Source organism: Arachis ipaensis, chromosome B5, assembly GCF_059453495.1.
Source record: "Arachis ipaensis isolate K30076 ecotype BB chromosome B5, ASM5945349v1, whole genome shotgun sequence".
Classification (NCBI taxonomy): domain Eukaryota; kingdom Viridiplantae; phylum Streptophyta; class Magnoliopsida; order Fabales; family Fabaceae; genus Arachis; species Arachis ipaensis.
Genome location: NC_142440.1, coordinates 113,764,953 through 113,785,185, shown reverse-complemented (window position 1 = coordinate 113,785,185; position 20,233 = coordinate 113,764,953). Strand labels below are relative to the sequence as shown.

Genomic DNA, 20,233 nt, shown 5'->3' with positions numbered 1-20,233 from the left:
CGCACACTCCAATGTGTGCTTCTCCTTTGTTTTCTTCATGCTTTCTCCCTTTGTACATGCTTCCTTCCACTTTTGCCTTGCCAAACTTGCCTTTAGGACCTAAAATCACTTATCAAACATGTCATGGCATCGAATGGCATAAAGTGGGACTAAAAATAACTAATTTAAGCACAAAACACATGTTTTCACATTTAGGCACAATCTAGAGAGAAAACACAAAAGCATGCTATTTGGATGAATAAATGTGGGTTTATATGATGAAATCCACTCAAATCAAACCAAGATATACCGAAAAATATGGACTCATCACCGCTCCAACTGCATAATTGGAGGCATCACATATAATTTCAAATGGCCGGCTCCAATCAGGTCCTCTCACAATCGGAGCTTGAGTCAAGGCGATCTTCAGCTTATCAAACGCTTCCATGCAGTCCTCACTCAGCTCGAACTCAACACCCTTCTGCAGCAGTCTGGATAAAGGCAATGCTACCTTACTGAAGTCCTTGATAAATCTCCGATAGAAACCTGCATCACCAAGGAACGAACGGACTTCCCTCACAGAGGAGGGGTAAGATAAACTAGAAATCACATATACCTTTGCTGGATCTACAGAAACACCAGTATTAGAAACAACATGTCATAGAACAATACCTTGTTTTACCATAAAATGACATTTTTCAAAATTTAATACAAGGTTTGAACTAACACACCTGTCTAATACTCTAGCTAAACTATCCAAGCAAAGGTTAAATGAATCACCATACACACTAAAGTCATCCATGAAAACTTCCATACAGTTCTCAATAAGATCTGAGAAGACATTCATCATGCATCTTTGGAAAGTAGCCGGTGCATTACATAAGCCAAAAGGCATCCTCTTGTATGCATACGTTCCAAAGGGACATGTAAAACTAGTTTTCTCCTGATCTTCAGGAGCTATATGAATTTGAAAATAGCTAGTGTAACCATCTAGAAAACAGCAGTGTGATTTACCTGATAAGCAATCAGGCATCTGATCGATGAAGGGCAGGGGGTAGTGATCCTTGCGAGTAGCCTGGTTAAGGTGCCTGTAATCAATGCACACCCTCCAGGAGTTCTGCACTCTAGTTGTCAGAAGTTCTCCATACTCATTCCTCACTGTTGTGACTCCAAACTTCTTTGGTACCATCTGTACTGGGTAACCCATTCACTATCTGAGATGGGGTAGATGATGTCAGCTTCAAGCAGTCTGGTCACTTCCTTCTTGACAACCTCTAGAATGGTGGGATTCAGCCGCCTTTGAGGTTGACGAACAGGCATTGCTCCCTCTTCTAAAAATATCTGGTGCTCACAAACTTGAGGGCTGATGCCTACTATACCCACCAAGCTCCACCCAATTGCTTTCTTGTGTCTTCTCAGCACACTAAGCAGCTGCTCCTCCTATTGAGAAGTGAGTTCCCTTGTAATAATAACTGGAATCTTCTGATTATCCTCAAGGTAAGCATACTTGAGGTGGGGTGGAAGGGGCTTTGACGGTGAGAATTATTGCATGGTTCGGATTCGATCATCAAAACAAGCATCAATTCGTTGCGCATAGTCCAAACCAACAATGAATTCTCAAAAGCAAATAATAATGTCACAATACAAAATAACTGAGAGTATTTAGCTCCCAGGTCGTTCTCCCTAAGAATGCAAATGAAATGTTACGCCTTTGGTTGTTAAGGGTAACAAAAGGAGTTTTTGTGCAATCAAAAAACAAAAGATTAAAAGAACTAAGAAATAAAAGAACTAAGCAATGATCAAATTGTAATTAATGCAAGTAAAGAGAAGGTAAGGTCAAAACTAGCGAAAATGCTATAAATGCAATAAAGAGCCTTGACTTGGGAATGAGTATCCAAGGAATCCTATCATCGCCATAACCACAACTATGGTAATTATCATGAGTCAATCTAACCTAGTCAACCCCAACCATCGAGGAGTAAGTCAAGCAAGCATAATTGACCTTAATCCATAAGTCCTAACCAACTTATCAAACTAGTCGATAAAAGGCTAGCATCAATGGAAACAAGAGTCAACTAACTACCCAAGAATTACCACTAAATGTCGGACATTATGACTCTAGTATCCTAGGAACTCAAACCACAAGCCAAGAGTTGGCATTTTCACAAACACCTTATATGCATAAAAGTAAAACATGGAAAATTGCAAAGTAAAATGGAAAACTATAACCAACTATTAACAAAACCAAACATAAACAAGCAATCAAACATAAAGAAAGTATGAAACATAAAATTCATTAATCAAAACTTCAAGAAACAAAATTGCAATATGAACAAAGTAACTTGAACCAAAGGAAATGAAAGTAAAAGACAATGTAATTAAAGAGGAATTAAAGAGTACTTACAATTGAAGAAGTAAAAATCCAAAATCAAAGCTTGCTATAAAATGCTACAAATTGATAAACCCTAGGAGAGCTCTCTACTCTACACTACTCCTACTCCTAATACTATCGAAGCTTCCTAATACTAAGAAAAACTAAACTAAAACCTAATGTAAGCTAATGTAAAACTAATGTGTTGACATGTGTTGATTCTCCCCTCATATAGCACTTCAAAATCAGCATCCAAGCCTTCCAAAATGGCCCAAAATGCCTCAGAATTCGAGAAGCACGTGCATCATTAAAGAAATCACGTGTTGGGACCTGTGCGGACGCACAGATGCGGGTGTCCGCACACTTGGCTGAATGTTGACTTGTGCGTACGCATAGGGGCGTGCGTACGCACACATGGAAATTCTCGCTTGTGTGCGCGCACGCAGGGCTGTGCACACGTAATGAGCGGATAATTTATACGCTTTTTGGCATTATTTTTAGGTAGTTTTTAGTATGTTTTAGTTGGTTTTTATTATATTTTTATTAGTTTTTAAATAAAAAATCACATTTCTGGACTTTACTATGAGTTTGTGTGTTTTTCTGTGATTTCAGATATTTTCTGGCTAAAATTGAGGGACCTGAGCAAAAATCTGATTCAGAGGCTGAAAAATGACTGCAGATGCTGTTGGATTCTGACCTCCCTGCACTCGAAGTGGATTTTCTGGAGCTACAGAAGCTCAATTCTCGCTCTCTTATATGCGTTGGAAAGTAGACATCCTGGGCTTTTCAGCAATATATAATAGTTTATACTTTGCCCGAGATTTGATGGCCCAAACTGGCGTTCCAAGTCAGCATAAAATTTCTGGCGTCAAAACACCAGAACTGGCATAAAAGCTGGAGTTAAACGCCCAAACTGGCACAAAAGCTGGCATTTAACTCCAAGAGAAGCCTCTACACGTGAAAGCTTCAATGCTCAGTCCAAGCACACACCAAGTGGGCCCGGAAGTGGATTCTGCATCATTTACTCATTTCTGTAAACACTAGACTACTAGTTTTCTATAAATAGGACCTTTTGCTATTGTATTTACACACCTCATGACACTTTACACGTTTCATATTATATTCGGCATAAGTCTCTAAACTCCATGGTTGGGGGTGAGGAGCTCTGCTGTGTCTCGATGAATTAATGCAATTATTACTGCTTTCCATTCTATCACGCTTGTTTCTATTCTAAGATATTCACTCGCACTTCAACCTGATGAATGTGATGATCCGTGACACTCATCATTATTCTCACCTATGAACGCGTTCCTAACAACTACCTCCGTTCTATCTGCAATAGCTTGAGTGCATATCTCTTGGGTTTCTAATCTAAGATTAGAACCTTCGTGGTATAGGCTAGAATTATTGGCGGCCATTCCTGAGATCCGAAAAGTATAAACATTGTCTGTGGTATTCCAAGTAGGATCTGGGAAGGGATGACTGTGATGAGCTTCAAACTCACGAGTGCTGGGCGTAGTGCCAGACGCAAAAGGATCAATGGATCCTATTCCAACATGAGTGAGAACCAACAGATGATTAGCCATGTGGTGACAGCGCATTTGGACCATTTTCACTGAGAGGACGGATGGCAGCCATTGACAACGGTGATCCACCAATATACAGCTTGCCATGGAAGGAGCCTTGCGTGTGTGAAGAAGAAGACAGTAGGAAAGCAGAGATTCAGAAGACAGAGCATCTCCAAAACTAAGAATCATTACTGCATAACAAGTATTTATTTCATGTTCTTTTACTTTTTACAATTAAAACTAAGAATCATTACTGATATCCTGACTAAGAATTACAAGATAACTGGTGCACGAAATTGTGATGTCCAGGCTCGAACAATCCCTGGTAATGGCTCCAAAGCTTGGTGCCTTGATCTTAATTCATAGTTGTCACAACTTCGATACAACTAACCAGCAAGTGCACTGGGTCGTCCAAGTAATACCTTACGTGAGTAAGTGTCGAATACCACGGAGATTGTTGGTATGAAGCAAGCTATAGTCACCTTGTAAATCTCAGTCAGGCATATATAAAGTGATAAGGGTGTTTTCGAATAATAAATAAAAGAAGGGATAGAAATACTTATGTAATTCATTGATAGGAATTTCAGATAAGCGAATGGAGATGCTTTTCGTTCCTCTGAACCTCTGCTTTCCTGCCATCTTCATCCAATCAGTCTCACTCCTTTCCATGGCTGGCTTTATGTGATACATCACCACTGTCAACGACTACTTTCGGTCATCTCACGGGAAAATGATCCAATGCCCTGTCACGGCACGGCTAATCGTCTGGAGGCATCACCCTTGCCAATGGCTTCATCTTATCCTCTCAGTGAATAATATGCTCACGCACCCTGTCACGGCACGGCTATTCATCTGTCGGTTCCCGATCATGCTGGAATAGGATTTACTATCCTTTTGCGTCTGTCACTAACGCCCTGCAATCGCGAGTTAGGAGCTCGTCACAGTCATTCAATCATTGAATCCTACTCGGAATACCACAGACAAGGTTTAGACTTTCCGGATTCTCTTGAATGCTGCCATCATTCTAGCTTACGCCACGAAGATTCTGGTTAGGAGATCTAAGAGATATTCATTCTAGCTTAATTCATGTAGAACAGAAGTGTTTGTCAGGCACGCGTTCATAAGGGAGAAGGATGATGAGCGTCACACATAATCATCACCTTCATCACATTTCTTGGGTGCGAATGGATATCTTAGAAGAGAAATAAGAAGAATTGAATAGAAAACAGTAGTACTTTGCATTAATCTTTGAGGAACAGCAGAGCTCCACACCTTAATCTTTGGAGTGTAGAAACTCTACCGTATGAAAACACATAAGTGAAAGGTCCAGGCATGGCCGAGATGGCCAGCCCCCCTGATCTAAGAACCAGGCGTCCAAAGATGATCCTAAGATCCTAAGATGATCAAAAGATGCCTAATACAATAGTAAAAGGTCCTATTTATAATAAACTAGCTACTAGGGTTTACATGAGTAAGTAATTGATGCATAAATCCACTTCCGGGGCCCACTTGGTGTGTGTTTGGGCTGAGCTTAAGTGTAGCACGTGCAGAGGCCATTTGTGGAGTTGAACGCCAGTTTCTGTGCCATTTTGGGCGTTCAACTCTGGTTTTGGATCCTTTTCTGGCGCTGGACGCCAGATTTGGGAAGAAGGCTGGCGTTGAACGCCAGTTTACGTCGTCAATTCTTGGCCAAAGTATGGACTATTATATATTTCTGGAAAGCCCTGGATGTCTACTTTCCAACGCAATTGGAAGCGCGCCATTTCGAGTTCTGTAGCTCCAGAAAATCCACTTTGAGTGCAGGGAGGTCAGAATCCAACAGCATCAGCAGTCCTTTTTCAACCTCTGAATCTGATTTCTGCTCAAGTCCCTCAATTTCAGCCAGAAAATACCTGAAATCACAGAAAAACACAAACTCATAGTAAAGTCCAGAAATGTGAATTTAACATAAAAACTAATGAAAACATCCCTAAAAGTAACTAGATCCTACTAAAAACATACTAAAAACAATGCCAAAAAGCGTATAAATTATCCGCTCATCACAACACCAAACTTAAATTGTTGCTTGTCCCCAAGCAACTGAAAATCAAATAGGATAAAAAGAAGAGAATATACTATAAATTCCAAACTATCAATGAAACATAGTTTCAATCATATGAGCGGGACTTATAACTTTTTGCCTCTTGAATAGTTTTGGCATCTCACTTTATCCATTGAGGTTCAGAATGATTGGCATCTATAGGAACTCAGAGTTCAGATAGTGTTATTGATTCTCCTAGTTCAGTATGATGATTCTTGAACACAGCTTCTTTATGAGTCTTGGCCGTGGCCCTAAGCACTTTGTTTTCCAGTATTACCACCGGATACATAAATGCCACAGACACATAATTGGGTGAACCTTTTCAGATTGTGACTCAGCTTTGCTAAAGTCCCCAATTAGAGGTGTCCAGGGTTCTTAAGCACACTCTTTTTTTACTTTGGACCTTGACTTTAACCGCTCAGTCTCAAGTTTTCACTTGACACCTACACGCCACAAGCACATGGTTAGGGACAGCTTGGTTTAGCCGCTTAGACCAGGATTTTATTCCTTTAGGCCCTCCTATCCACTGATGCTCAAAGCCTTGGGATCCTTTTTATTTCCCTTGCCTTTTGGTTTTAAGGGTTATTGGCTTTTTGCTCTTGCCTCTTGGTTTTAAGAGCTTTTGGCTTTTTCTGCTTGCTTTTTCTTTCTATTATATTTTTTTTCGCCTATTTTTCTTTTTTTTTTTTTTCTGCAAGCTTTGCTCTTTGCTGCTTTTTCTTGCTTCAAGAATCATTTTTATGATTTTTCAGATTATCAAATAACATGTCTCCTAGTCATCATTCTTTCAAGAGCCAACATATTTAACATTCTTAAACAACAACTTCAAAAGACATATGCACTGTTCAAGCATACATTCAGAAAACAAGAAGCATTGTCACCACATCAATATAATTAAGCTAAGTTCAAGGATAAATTCGAAACTCATGTACTTCTTGTTCTTTTGAATTAAAACAATTTTTTATTTAAGAGAGGTGATGGATTCATAGGACATTTATAACTTTGAGACAAAGTTACTAACTACTAATCATCATGTAGTGAAGACACAAACATATATAGGCACATAACATAGAAAACGAAAAACAGAAGAAAGAAGAACAAGGAATGAATCCACCTTAGTGATGGTGGCGTTTCCTTCTTGAGGAACCAATGATGTCCTTGAGCTCTTCTATGTCTCTTCCTTGTCTTTGTTGCTCCTCCCTCATTGCTTTTTGATCTTCTCTTATTTCATGAAGCATGATGGAGTGCTCTTGATGTTCCACCCTTAGTTGTCCCATATTGGAACTCAATTCTCCTAGGGAGGTGTTGATTTGCTCCCAATAGTTTTGTGGAGGAAAGTGCATTTGAAGCATTTCCGGAATCTCATGGTGATGAGCTTCTTGCGCCTCTTGAGCTCCATGACTGGGCTCTCTTGCTTGCTCCATCTTTTTCTTAGTGATGGGCTTGTCCTCTTTGATGAGGATATCTCCCTCTATGTCAATCTCAGCTGAATTGCATAGGTGGCAAATGAGGTAAGGAAAGGCTAACCTTGCCATGGTGGAGTACTTGTCAGCCACCTTGTAGAGTTCTTGAGGTATAATCTCATGAACTTCCACCTCTTCTCCAATCATGATGCTATGGATCATGATGGCCCGGTCTATAGTAACTTCAGACCGGTTGCTAGTGGGAATGATTGAGCATTGAATAAACTCCAACCATCCTCTAGCTATAGGCTTGAGGTCCAATCTTCTTAGTTGAACCGGCTTGCCTTTGGAGTCAATCTTCCATTGAGATCCTTCTACACATATGTCCATAAGGACTTGGTCCAACCTTTGATCAAAGTTGACTCTCCTTGTGTAGGGGCGTGCGTTCTCTTCCATGTATGGCAAGTTGAACGCCAACCTCACATTCTCCGGACTAAAATCTAAGTATTTCCCCCGAACCATTGTAACATAGTTCTTTGGATCCGGGTTCTTACTTTGATCATGGTTCTTGGTGATCCACGCATTGGCATAGAACTCTTGAACCATTAAGATGCCGACTTGTTGGATGGGATTTGTTAGAACTTCCCAACCTCTTCTTTGAATTTCATGTCGGATCTCCGGATACTCATTTCTTTTGAGTTTAAAAGGGACCTCAGGGATCACCTTTTTCTTGGCCACAACATCATAGAAGTGGTCTTGATGGGCTTTGGAGATGAACCTTTCTATCTCCCATGACTCGGATGTGGAAGCTTTTATCTTCCCTTTCCCTCTTCTAGAGGATTCTCCGGTCTTAGGTGCCATCAATGGTAATGGAAAAACAAAAAAGCTATGCTTTTACGACACCAAACTTAGAATATTGCTCGCCCTCGAGCAATAAACAAAAGAATAGAAGAAGAAGAAGAAGAAATATGGAGAGGGAGAGGGAGAGGTGGTTTCGGCCAAGGAGAGTGTAGAGGGGTGTGTTGTGGGAATTTGGTGAAGAATGGAGATCTTTATATAGGGAAGGGAGGGGGGGTATTGGTTCGGCCATATGGGTGGGTTTAGGTGGGAAATTGGTTTTGAATTTTGAAGGTAGGTCGAGTTTATGAGGTAGGTTTATGGGGAAGAGTGGATGGATGTGAGTGGTGAAGGTTTAGTGGGGGAGAGAGATTGAGGTGATTGGTGAAGGGTTTTTGGGAAGAGTGTTTATGGGGTTGTGTGAAAGAGAGTGGTGAGAAGAGGTGAGTGGAGGTAGGTGGGGATCCTGTGGGGTCCACAGATCCTGAGTGGATCCTGTGGGGTCCACAGATCCTGAGGTGTCAAGGCATTTACATCCCTGCACCAATTTAGGCATGCAAAATGCCCTTGCACACAACTCTGGGCGTTCAGCGCCAGGTTGGTGCCCATTTTGGGCGTTCAACGCCCATTTGCTGCCATTTCTGGCGTTGAACGCCAGAACCATGCTTGTTCTGGGCGTTCAGCGCCAGAATGCTCCCATTCTGGGCGTTCAGCGCCAGAACTATGCTCTGTTCTGGCGTTTGAACGCCAGACAGATGCTCCTCCAGGGTGTGATTTTTCTTCTGCTGTTTTTTTATTTCGTTTTTGATTTTTTTGTTTATTTTGTGACTCCACATGATCATGAACCTAAGAAAACATGAAAAACAATAAAAATAAGAATTAGATAAACATTGGGTTGCCTCCCAACAAGCGCTTCTTTAATGTCAATAGCTTGACAGTGGGCTCTCATGGAGCCTCACAGATGTGCAGAGCTTTGTTGAGACTCTACAACACCAAACTTAGAGTTTGGATATGGGAGTTCAACACCAAACTTAGAGTTTGGTTGTGGCCTCCCAACACCAAACTTAGAGTTTGACTGTGGGGGCTCTGGTTGACTCTGCTTGGAGAGAAGCTTTTCTTGCTTCCTCTCCATGGTTGCAGAGGGAGATCCTTGAGTTTTGAATACAAGGGAGTTCTCATTCCATTGAAGGACTATTTCACCTCTGTCAACATCAATCACAGCTCTTGTTGTGGCCAAGAAAGGTCTTCCTAGGATGATGGATTCATCCTCTTCCTTTCCAGTATCCAGGACTATGAAATCAGCAGGGATGTAAAGGCCTTCAACCTTTACTAATACATCTTCTACTTGTCCATAAGCCTGTTTTCTTGAGCTGTCTGCCATCTCTAGTGAGATTTTAGCAGCTTGCACCCCATAGATTCCCAGTTTCTCTATTACAGAGAGGGGTATGAGGTTTATTCCTGAACCAAGGTCACACAGAGCCTTAAAGATCATGGTGCCTATGGTGCAGGGTATTATGAACTTTCTAGGATCCTGTCTCTTCTGAGGCAATGTCAGTTGATCCAGATCACTTAGTTCATTGATGAACAAGGGAGGTTCAACTTCCCAAGTATCAATGCCAAATAATTTGGCATTCAGCTTCATGATTGCACCAAGAAACTTGGCAGTTTGCTCTTCAGTAACATCCTCATTCTCTTCTGAAGAGGAATACTCGTCAGAGCTCATGAAGGGTATAAGGAGGTTCAATGGAATCTCTATGGTCTCTAGATGAGCCTCAGAGTCCTTTGGTTCTCCAGAGGGAAGCTCCTTATTGATCACTGGACATCCCTGGAGGTCTTCCTCCTTGGGATTCACGTCCTCTCCTCTCCTTACAAGTTCGGCCATGGCGCTTATGTCAATGGCCTTGCACTTTCCTTTTGGGTTCTCTTCTGTATTGCTTGGGAGAGTACTAGGAGGGATTTCAGTGATCCTTTTACTCAGCTGGCCCACTTGTGCTTCCAGATTTCTAATGGAAGACCTTGTTTCATTCATGAAACTTACAGTGGCCTTAGATAGATCAGAGACTAGATTTGCTAAATTAGAAGCATTTTGTTCAGAGTTCTCTGTCTGTTGCTGAGATGATGGAAAAGGCTTGCTATTGCTAAACCTGTTTCTTCCACCATTATTAAAGCCTTGTTGGGGCTTTTGATCCTTCCAAGAGAAATTTGGATGATTTCTCCATGTTGAGTTATAGGTGTTTCCATAAGGTTCACCTAAGTAATTTACCTCTGCTATTGCAGGGTTCTCAGGATCATAAGCTTCTTCTTCAGAAGAAGCCTCTTGAGTACTGTTGGATGCAGCTTGCATTCCATGCAGACTCTGAGAGATCATATTGACTTGCTGAGTCAATATTTTATTCTGAGCCAATATGGCATTCAGAGTATTAACCTCAAGAACTCCCTTCTTCATAGGCGTCCCATTACTCACAGGATTCCTTTCAGAAGTGTACATGAACTGGTTATTAGCAACCATGTCAATGAGTTCTTGAGCTTCTGCAGGCGTTTTCTTTAGGTGAATGGATCCACCTGCAGAAGTGTCCAGTGACATCTTTGATAGCTCAGATAAACCATCATAGAATATATCCAGGATGGTCCATTCTGAAAGCATGTCAGAAGGACACTTTTTGGTCAACTGTTTGTATCTTTCCCAAGCTTCATAGAGGGATTCACCTTCTTTCTGTCTGAAGGTTTGAACATCAGCTCTAAGCTTGCTCAGCTTTTGAGGAGGAAAGTACTTGGCTAAGAAAGCCGTGACCAGCTTATCCCAAGAGTTCAGGCTGTCTTTGGGTTGAGAATCCAACCATAATCTAGCTCTGTCTCTTACAGCAAAAGGGAAAAGCATGAGCCTGTAGACTTCAGGATCTACTCCATTAGTCTTAACAGTATCACATATCTGCAAGAATTCAGTTAAGAACTGAAAAGGATCTTCAGATGGAAGTCCATGAAACTTGCAGTTCTGCTGCATCAGAGAAACTAATTGAGGTTTCAGCTCAAAGTTGTTTACTCCAATGGCAGGAATGGAGATGCTTCTTCCATGTAAATTGGAATTAGGTGCAGTAAAGTCACCAAGCATCCTCCTTTCATTATTATTATTTTTGGCTGCCATCTCCTCTGCCTGTTCGAAAATTTCTGAAAGGTTATCTCTGGATTGTTGTATTTTAGCTTCTCTTAATTTTCTCTTCAGAGTCCTTTCAGGTTCTGGATCTGCTTCCACAAGAATGTTCTTATCCTTGCTCCTGCTCATATGACAAAGAAGAAGGCACAAAATAATAATAATAATAATGGAGATCCTTTATACCACAGTATAGGGATCCCTGTGTGAGTGGAAGAAGAGGGGGAGATAAAGAATGTGATGTAAAGGAAGACACACAACTGTACGAATGGAAGAGATGTGAGATGAGATGTTAGCATATGAATAAATAGAATGAGTGGGGGAGGGATAATTTTCGAAAATTATTTTGAAAAAGAGTTAGTGATTTTTGAAAATGGTTTTTGAACAATGTTAGTAATTTTCGAAAATTTTTTGAAATCAAAATTAAAAAATAAAAATAATTAATTAATAAAAAAAAGAAATTTTTGAAAAAGGGGGAGATATTTTCGAAAATTGAGAGAGAGAGTTAGTTAGGTGGTTTTGAAAAAGTTAAGAAACAAACAAAAAGTTAGTTAGTTAGTTGAAACAAATTTTGAAAAGATAAGAAGTTAGGAGGTTAGAAAAGATATTTTGAAAAGATATTTTTGAAAAAGATAAGATGAGAAGATATTTTTGAAAAGATATGATAGAAATTAGTTTTTGAAAAAGATTTGATTTTTAAAATTTCAATTAATGACTTGATTCATAAGAAATCACAAGATATGATTCTAGAACTTAAAGTTTGAATCTTTCTTAACAAGCAAGTAACAAACTTCAAATTTTTGAATCAAAACATTAATTGTTTATGTTATTTTCGAAAATTTGGTATAAAAATAAGAAAAAGATTTTTGAAAAATATTTTTGGAATTTTCGAAAATAACTAAGAATTTTGAAAAAGATTTGATTTTTGAAAAAGATTTTGAAAAAGATAAGATTTTCAAATTGAAAATTTGATTTGACTCATGAGAAACAATTTGATTTTAAAAAATTTTTGAAAAAGTCAACTCAATTTTCGAATTTGATGAGAGAAAAGGGAAAGATATTTTTTTGATTTTTGAAATTTTTATGAAAAACATGAAAAATATGCAATGCATGAAATTTTTAGATCAAAACAATGAATGCATGCAAGAATGCTATGAATGTCAAGATGAACACCAAGAACACTTTGAATGTCATGATGAACATCAAGAACATATTTTTGAAAAATTTTTAATGCAAAGAAAACATGCAAGACACCAAACTTAGAATTCTTTAATGCTTAGACACTAAGAATTCAAGAATGCATATGATAAACATGAAAAGACACAAAACAGAAAATCATCAAGATCAAACAAGAAGACTTACCAAGAACAACTTGAAGATCATGAAGAACACTATGGATGCATGATATTTTCGAAAAAATGCAAGATGCATATGCAAGTGACACCAAAATTATAACATGACACAAGACTCAAACAAGAAACAGAAAATATTTTTGATTTTTATGATTTTCTAATTTTTTTGGATTTTTTTTTTCGAAAATAGTATGAAAAAGAAAAAATAAGGATTCCAAAATTTTTAATATGAATTCCAGGAATCTTGCCATGTTAGTCTAAAGCTTCAGTCCAGGAATTAGACATGGCTCACTAGCCAGCCAAGCTTTCAATGAAAGCTCCAGTCCAAAACACTAGACATGGCCAATGGCCAGCCAAGCTTTAGTCTTTAACACGAGAGTATATTGATCTTGATAACAAAGTGCAAGCCTCAGTCCAAATAAATTTAGACATGGCTTTACAGCCAGCCAGGCTTCACATGCTTCATGAAACACTAGAATTCATTCTTAAAAATTTTGAATAAATTTTTGAAAAAATTTTTATTTTTTTCGAAAACAGAAGAACATTTTTTTTTGAAAATATTTTTGAAAAATTTTTGAAAAGAAAACAAAAAGAAAATTACCTAATCTGAGCAACAAGATGAGCCGTCAGTTGTCCAAACTCAAACAATCCCCGGCAACGGCGCCAAAAACTTGGTGCTGTTGTCGGATCAAAAGGGAATCTGGCACTGATGTTATGATGCCAAGGCATCATGGACTAGTTTCACTAGCAATTTTCTGTTAGTTTTAGTTGTTTTATGCATTTTCTTGAGCTTAAAGTAACCAAAAATGGTTAAATGAAGAACAAAGCAATAAATCATTCAACATGTAGATTTTTATGCAAATTCCATGAGTTTTTAGTTATATTATTTGAATGCTATGAATGGAAGATTTCTCATGAAACTTTGCAAGACTTTGATGCAATTGTTTGGATGATTTCAGGGAAGAAGAGGCTAAGCAAGGAAGCAAGAAAATCAATAAAGGAAGCTTGAATATCACATGTGGAGTTTAAGTTCCAGTTTAAGCTTAAACTGGAGCTTAAACGCCAAAATCATGAAGAATAAGAAATGCTGGGATTGAAGTTTAACCTCCAGTTTGACCTCAAACTGGAGGTTAAACGCCAGAATGATAGGCCTCACTTAAGGAGCATTCCACGTTTAACCTCCAGTTTGAGTCAAACTGGAGGTTAAACGCCAGAATGAGTATGGCACCAGGGAGGAGTTCCACGTTTAACCTCCAGTTTGACCTCAAACTGGAGGTTAAACGCCAGAACCAGGAAGAGTACCAGGGGCCATTCCACGTTTAAGCTCCAGTTTGACTCAAACTGGAGCTTAAACGTGTTCGACGTTTTCTTTTACTCCAGGGTTGCTCTCTCCACCTCCACGTTTAACCTCCAGTTTGACCCCAAACTGGAGGTTAAACGTGTTCGACACCTCCAGGGCCACCATTCCAAGCTTCCACGTTTAACCTCCAGTTTGACCTCAAACTGGAGGTTAAACGTGTTCGACCTCCAGTAAGCTTCCACCCTTTTCCACGTTTAACCTCCAGTTTGACCTCAAACTGGAGGTTAAACGTGTTCGACCTCCAGGATGCCTCATTCCTTTTCCACGTTTAACCTCCAGTTTAACCTTAAACTGGAGGTTAAACGTGTTCGACTACATTACTCTCCAGGGCTACCATTCTTCCATTTCCACGTTTAAGCTTCAGTTTAACCTTAAACTGAAGCTTAAACGTGCTTCTACAAAAGGCCTCACTGGAAGTGTCTGGCGTTTAAGCTGCAGTTTAAGCTTAAACTGCAACTTAAACGCCACTCTTGGAAAAGGTTTCTGGGCCAAAAATATTGTGGTTTAAGTTAGTCTTTGAGCACAAATATTAACTTAAACTCACTTTGGTATGAAACCCAATTGAATATCATGGTTTATGGGATTGGGCCTGAAGGATTGATGAGTTTGAAATCTCAATTTATTGAGTCATGTGTCATTATTTGATTATCACTAAATTGGCTCAATGAAATGTACAGAATTTGGATCAACAACCTCATCAACATTATGGATCATAAACCCAAGGCAAAAGGAAAGCAAGGAGAGGCCTCAAAGCCCAAGAAGCACAACTGAAGCTCAATATAGAAAGTGTATAAATAGGATAGAATTGAAGTTAGAAAGGAACTTTGACTTTCACTTTTAGCCAGTTTTCCTTTTCTTTGTAATTGAATTCAGAGCTATGATTCACTAAACCCCCTTTCATTGGGTTAGGGAGCTCTATTGTAATTCAATGAATCAATAATAGTTTATCTTCTTCTTCAATCTTTTCTCTTGAATTTTGTTAGAAAGCTTCTCGATCTAATTCCATTGAGTAGTTGTCTTGGGAAAGAAGCTACTCATACTTGGAATCCTTCGGAGCCTTGGGAAAGGAATGGAGGATTCATGCTAGAGAAGCTTTCTCACAGTGGATTGGATTGGGGTTTGGATGGATATTGTGACATGTAATCCTACCAAATTGTGGTTCATGAAATTGTGTGGTATAATCAGTGACCAAGCATCATCTCTTCTTATGAACATTTAAACCAAGGGATTGGGAATTTGTTTGTTTTTAGAGAGCATTGGTGAGCCAAGGAATTGGGATCCAATCATATAAGATTGCCAAGAAAAATTCAATGAATGCATTGGTTGAGGAAGAGATTTACATGTTTTGATTCGGAGATTTCAATGTCTCCTAAACCCAATGAATTCCCCATTTCTGATTTCCACTTTCTCTTTACATTCTGCAATTCAATTCTTGCAATCATCCCCATTCCCTTTTAATTTCAGCAATTTACATTCTGCTCTTGAATTCATGCAAATTTAAGATTCAGCCATTTAATTTTCTTGTCATTTACTTTTCCCGCCAATTTTACATTCCGCAATTCTCATCTCAAATATTGATTCCGCTCAACTAGAACACACTTCTAATCCGAATTGCTCACTCAACCAATCCTTGTGGGATTCGACCTCACTCTATTGTGAGTTTTTACTTGACGATGATAACCGGTGCACTTGCCGGAAGGAATTTTGCCGATCGTGCAATTTCCTAAATCGTAGCATAACACGTTTATGCGCATCAAGTTTATGGCGCCGTTGCCGGGGATTGGTTTTCGATTGACAATTCTCAAATTGGAAGCTAACTAGATTGAGCAATTTTCTCTTGCTTTGTTAATTCTGTTCTAGATACTTGTTGAATTTTAATTTCTGCACTTGGTTACATGCTTTCTTTCTTTGCGCCTTTAGATTCATGCAACTAACTCACTGACTCACTAACTGTTTGATTTAATTCCTCAATTGATCTAACCATACTCTTCCATTAACCAAGAGTATTTCACTTGTTTGTGTTTGAGCTGTGTTCTTGTATGACAGGTAGGAGAGGAGAGACATCAACTCCTCCGTATACCGAACCAGAGAGGACCCTTCATAGACTTAGAAGGGAAGCAAGAGGGAAGAGAGTAGTGGGAGAAGAGGAATCTGAAGGAGAATCTGAGGACAATTTTGAGGAAGCTTTAGATCTCAACATGGATAGAGAAGTTCACAACCATGAGAGAGCTGATGGAAACAATGCCATCCCTGAGAGGAGGGTTTTGAGTTCATACATAAACCCAACCTCAGGGAATTGTGGTAGTAGCATCCAGAAACCACCCATTCAGGCCAACAATTTTGAGCTCAAGCCACAGCTAATATCATTGGTGGAAAATCATTGTTCCTTTGGAGGAAGTGCTAATGAAGACCCAAACCAACATCTCACAAAATTCTTGAGAATTTGTGACACTGTGAAGTCCAATGGAGTCCAGGAAGATGCCTATAAACTGCTCTTGTTCCCATTTTCACTTAGGGACAAAGCAGCTAAGTGGCTGGAATCATTCCCAAGGGGGAGTCTAACAACATGGGATGAGGTGGAAAGCAAGTTTCTGGCACGTTTCTACCCTCCACAAAAGGTCAATAGGCTTCGATCTGAGGTCCAGACTTTTAGACAACAAGATGGTGAAACTCTCTACGAGGCATGGGAGAGATTCAAGGATTTGACAAGGAAATGCCCACCAAACATGTTCCATGATTGGGTGCAACTGCACATCTTCTATGATGGGCTCTCTTATGAATCAAGGAAGGCTGTAGACCATTCATCAGGAGGTTCATTGAACAGGAAAAAGACTGTGGAAGAAGCCATTGAAGTGATTGAGACAGTGGCTGAGAATGAGTACTACTATGCATCAGAAAGGCACAACACTAAGGGAGTCATGGAACTGAACCAGGTTGATACAATTCTAGCCCAAAACAAGGTGTTTGCCAAGCAACTAGCAGAACTTACCAGGCAATTAGAAACAAAGCAAGTGGCTGCAATCCACACACAAGATCAAGAGGAAGTAGGCATTGAAGGAAGTGATTGGGAAGAGGCCAATTATGTGGGAAACCAACAAAGGCAATCATATGATCCACATTCCAATACTTACAACCCAGGCTGGAGAAACCACCCAAACTTTGGGTGGGGAAACCAACAAACCCAACCACAAAACCACAAACCTTACAACCACAACCAACATAACAATTCCACATACCAAAACTCCAACCAAAGATCATACCAAGCCACACAAAACACTTACCCCCAATCATCATACCATGACCAAAGTAATCAACCTACCCAACCCAATCCGAACCAACAATTTCAAGATCAATTAAACCGGATTGAAGGAATGATGGCAACCATGAGTCAAGACATAATTGAATTGAAAAGCTTCAGGGATGATGTGAGGACTACCTTAAGAAACCATGGTGAAAAACTCAAATGGATGGAATCTCTGGTAGGAGAGCTATCTCGACAGGCCCCAAAATCAACTGCAGTGTTCCCTAGTGACACAGAAAAGAATCCTAAAGGGGAACAAAAGAGAGTAAGATGGGAAGAATGCAAGGCCATCACCTTATTGAAGGAAGTCTCAGAAGAAGAAGGAATCAGGCCCTCAGAGCATGAACCGGAAATCTTGAAAGAAGGTGTGGAAGAAGTTAAGCAGGAAGGTGGAACTGAGCAAGCCAAGGAACTGCAAAAAGGCATGATGGAAATATACCAACCAAAAGCACCATTTCCTGAAAGGTTAGGAGGAGGTGAAAAAAAGAAAACCTATTCAAGGTTTCTAGAGACATTTAACTCTCTTCATGTCAATATTCCTTTTCTTGAGATTCTTCATCAAATGCCCACACACATCAAGTATTTAAAGGAATTGTTAAGCAAGAAAAGAGTTTTGAAGGGAGGACAAACTGTAACAATGAACAAAGAATGCAGTGCTCTCATCAAGAAGGACACCCTCTCTAAGAAAACGGACCCAGGAAGTTTTCATATCACTTGCATCATTGGGGAAACAAAAATTGACAGAGGATTCTGTGATCTAGGAGCTAGCATAAATGTGATGCCTCTAACTCTTATGAAGAGGCTACAATTGAATGAGGTGAGATCCACTGATGTAATCATACAACTGGCTGACAAAACTCAGAAGCAAGCTGAAGGGGTAGTTGAAAATGTGCTGGTGAAAGTGGGAGATTATTATTTCCCCACAGACTTTGTCATTGTGGACATGGAGGAAAGCTATTTACACCCTATCATTCTGGGCAGACCATTTCTAGCCACTACTAGAGCGCTCATAGATGTAGAACAAGGAGAGCTAATTCTGAGAATACATGATGAACAGCTCATTTTCAAAGTCTTCAAACCTGCATCTGAACCTGAACCAGAATTTGAAAAGCCTAAAGATGATAGTAGCCATCCGTGTTTGGAGGAAAGTAATCCAGCAGCTGAGACTCTAAAACCGTCATTAGAAGGCAAACAAAAGTTGCAAGAGTTAGAGCCACAAGAATCAGTGGAAACAGATCAGAAGGATCCTCCTGACATAAAGGTCAATGAAGAAATCCTCAAGAGAAAGGGAAGAGTGATAGGGAGATTGCCAAGAGGATGGAGAAACAAGAAAATTCCCACTGAAGGTTTTTCTCCGGGAGATAAAGTGATCTCAAGTCATTATCTGCCAATCCCACCTGGCCTCAAGACCATTCCTTCCCAGCTCCCTCAAGTGTTCACAATCAAGAAAGTTCTTTCTATGGAACATTTAGAGGTCATGAATGAATCAAGAGGGGACGTTTTCATAGTGAGAGGAGAGGACGTCAAGCACTACAATCCACCCTAACAAGGGACAACCGTCAAGCTAGTGACGTTAAAGAAGCGCTTCATGGGAGGCAACCCATGTTTTTAGTATCCTTAATCTTTAGTGCTTTGCTTTACATCTAATAAAGTATGGTTTCTTACGCATGAACTTGAATCCTCAGGACAACTATTGATTAAGTGCACCAAACCGTGCATGTAAATTACAATTGGTCTCTAAGTTTGGTGTGCCTGATGGCACTCCCAAATCTTACTCAAATTGAATTCCATCTTTCATTCAAGGTGCACAACCAAACATTAAGTTTGGTGTTCTTTTTGAACACGGTTTATGAAAAGCAAGAAATACCTCTGGATTTCAAAATTCATGACAAGTATACCATTCATATGTTTTAGTGCTTTAGTTTCAATTACTTAGGGTAGTCACTTTGTTTAGAATCAAAGAGCCAAGGTGACTATGATTTATTAGAAATATGCACACTCATTAAGGGCAACCAACATGGATTTCATGTCATCAGGAGACTTAATCAAAAACTAAGTTTGGTGTCCAAATAATAAGTGTGCATGCATGTAGAAGTCACGGCTATAAGTTCATAAAGACAAGCATTGATTTACATGTGCAAATACTATTCATAATTCACATGGACCGAAAAATGATAGCAAATTTGTTTGTTTGTGCAGGTACAAAAGAAAAGACAAAAATGGAGGAAAAAGACAAAAGGGAGGGACGTGCTTGGTCAAAAAGAAAACTCATAAATCTTTGAAACTAACACATGGGAAAAGGAAGTTCTGCAAGAAAAGAAAGCTACATGTACAACCTAATGCATCCAGAATACTTCCAAGAAAATGAAAAGCCAATCGTCCCTATCTACAATTCATATATTTACCATCAAGCCACCCTTCACAAACCACCCTAGCCGTTCATTTTTCACTCATGGGGCACTATAAAGAACCACTTGGGGAACGAGTCCCACACCATCAAGCCTCCTTCATACACTTTTTCCTTCATCATAGCATAACCATCTCTTGCCGAAAACAATCTCACCACACCTCCAACAACACTTCTTGCTTCACCTTGTCAACTTTAGTTGTCACTTACCAAAATGGCAGCTTCATCTAGCCACAAAAGAAGAAAAGACAAGCAGCCAATGGAGGAAAACAGGGGATTCGATGCATGGAGATACAGATCAGTATTCCATGAGATTCAAGCTGAATGGATGAGACCTAAAACGGTACTAGCTGAGGTCCCCTTTGAACTTGAAAAGGATGAGTTCCCAGGTGTTTGGGAAAAGATCAAAAAGAGGAAGTGGGAGCTC

At 39.6% G+C, this 20,233-nt stretch overlaps 2 non-coding genes across 2 annotated transcripts; one reads left to right on the top strand and one right to left on the bottom strand.

The window, feature by feature from the left end:
* Positions 1–10,876: 10,876 nt before the first annotated feature.
* On the top strand, positions 10,877–10,984 carry LOC148565414 (small nucleolar RNA R71). Its single transcript, XR_015884229.1, has one exon. It is a non-coding gene; the product is annotated as a small nucleolar RNA R71 (small nucleolar RNA).
* A 5,738-nt stretch (positions 10,985–16,722) lies between these two features.
* LOC148565413 (small nucleolar RNA R71) lies at positions 16,723–16,826 on the bottom strand. Its single transcript, XR_015884414.1, has one exon. It is a non-coding gene; the product is annotated as a small nucleolar RNA R71 (small nucleolar RNA).
* Positions 16,827–20,233: the final 3,407 nt, after the last annotated feature.